The following is a 2,647-nucleotide window of genomic DNA, read 5'->3' as shown; positions in this document are numbered from 1 at the left end:
AGCCACGTGGGTCAAATTGCCACAACCGAATCGATTTCCTTAAATTTAGCAGTCGGCTAATTCGGTGCATTTCGGTGAACAAACATTTCGCGGCGTTTACGAACGTTCTATGCTCCACGTGCACCACATTTGTAGTGTGTTTTCAAAACACGCTATTCCGTCGTGAAACACTCCATTACTAACCTCAAACAAAACAAATGAAAATCGAGCAACGTTCAGTGCTACCAACTTATTAGAACAGAACCGACGGGAATTTCGGAAGTTGCATTCTTTATGGGACATACTTCATTAATGAGATTAACAGATGCTGTGCTACTAGGGAACGTTACCAATGCAGAAAGACGACGACTGTGGTTTATGCACGATGTAGCATTACCACATTTTCCACGGATCGTGCAGCATTACCACAACACAACATTTAATGGGAAAATGGATGCCTGAGGAGGCCCAGTGACACAGACCACGGATATTAGAACACACGGCAGGGATAACTAGGTGTATGCGCAGTAGGAAACCGCGCCGCTGACGTCAGAATGCACCCAACCAACTCTCAGTAGCGCGCAATTGCCATAACACATTGTGCGGAAATTGCGTTTACGAGCGAAAATAAAGTTATTTGCGGCAGCGAGAATTTTTATTAGTGACTACCAATTGAGTACAGAGTTACGCCATAATTACCAGGGTATTGAGGGATATTTTTAGAGTAGGTGAGATCAGCAGTTGTATGAACCACAGCAGACTTTTAGTAACTTGGAATCACATTTCACACATTTCCTAAAAACGATAAGACGGAAGGAAACTGGATAAATGCTTGCAAACAAGTAGATTCGTATTCAGTTGAAAATGCTTGTATCTGCTCAATACATTTTACTGATTCAAATTATAAGAGGGATCTGAAATTGGGGTAAACTGTTGAATATTTCTTCGAAATGCAAGTTGAAAACTCATGCTGCTCCAACTCTAAATCCATCATCCCCCAGTGCTGATTTAGGGAATAGTAATGAACATCAGATTAAGAGAAACATTCGCTCAACGGAGCTACTGTAAAGAAGTAGGAGATATTTTACGGGTAAATATATTACCACCTAATAAATAAAGTACTACTACACAAACGTTATCCGTGGTAACAAACGCTGCTGTGAACGCAACAAAATGGGCTTAAGCCATCGATTAGTAATTATGGAAACAGAAATAAAAGAACTTAGGGAAAAGAATGCAAATTTACGGGGCCGTCTCTCTCATGCAGCGTTGAGTTACTGAAGTTAAAACATGTTTAAGAAGTGATTCCGAGCTCTTTTTCTGTGGCTATGAAGAGACAGTTTACTACTGGTCATCTGAATATACTGCAAAGGCAGAGATTTTACGTTGTCAATTTTATAAAACGTTGTCTTTTCTCAGTACTTTACTACAATGTGTGTCATGAGGACACACACTTTCATCAGAATGAAAGCTATCAACAAGAAAAAAATGCAAAAGGTAGTAAGCGAAGTGAGAGTGAACAAAGACAAAAACTGCAAAAATACAAAAAAATGCATCATAACTTTCCAGAATACCAAAAGGAAAATCTGTTGATATTGAATAGGATTGGGGAGAAGAGAAGTTTGTGGCACAACTTGACTAGAAGAAGGGATCGGTTGGTAGGACATGTTTTGAGGCATCAAGGGGTCACAAATTTAGCATTGGAGGGCAGCGTGGAGGGTAAAAATCGTAGAGGGAGACCAAGAGATGAATACACTAAGCAGATTCAGAAGGATGTAGGTTGCAGTAGGTACTGGGAGATGAAGAAGCTTGCACAGGATAGAGTAGCATGGAGAGCTGCATCAAACCAGTCTCAGGACTGAAGACCACAACAACAACGACAGCTAAAGAATTTAAAATGACATTATAAATGTTTCTCCATAATATAGTTCTATGTGGTCTAGGCCAGTGTGAACCTCTTTCCGCTGAAGAAAAGCTGTGCCTCAGAGATGGTGAAAGAAGGTGAAGTCCTTCAGAGGTTTTACACTAGTAGCATTTCACTGACCACGTAAAAAAGTCTAATACGAAGCTTAATAATAATAAAAAGTAACTATACACTAAAACATGGAAAATATCGATTTTGTTTATACCTTCTTATGAGTTAAACACGTGTGCGCCGTGTGCCTATTAGCTACAATGCAGTGCGGCGCGGCGAGGTGGTTCACGGTGACCTCACAGCCCCACGAGAAGACAGACCGGGGGGGCGTACGTCACAGCACGTGACGCGCAGGTCTTAAGAGTGGCACCAGCCGTCTGCGGTGGGGAGCGAGTAACTATTTCAGACGAATTTAATAATTCTCGACTGCGCATTTAATAGCACGCAAGTTCTCGACACCACACAACAAAATTAAGACTTTTAATCCGTACTTCTTCAATTAAATATTGATTTCCCGTGGGCCTTGTATGGAGCTCAGCGTTCCTGAAGCGTTGAGGACAAGCCTACTAGTGTGACACGTTCGTCTCAGGACCCACATACCTCATTGGCCACGTCACAAACCGCCTGCATATGATCCCTAGCTCGTATGCTAGTATTCGTGGCATAGACGTTAAAGGAGCGTGTTACAATGCGTGTGACGCGATTCGAATGGAGCAAGCAAAGAATGCGTGACTCACTGAGAAGAAGGGCTGA

This window comes from Schistocerca americana, chromosome 1 (genome assembly GCF_021461395.2).
Source record: "Schistocerca americana isolate TAMUIC-IGC-003095 chromosome 1, iqSchAmer2.1, whole genome shotgun sequence".
NCBI lineage: Eukaryota > Metazoa > Arthropoda > Insecta > Orthoptera > Acrididae > Schistocerca > Schistocerca americana.
This window is presented reverse-complemented; position numbering follows the sequence as displayed.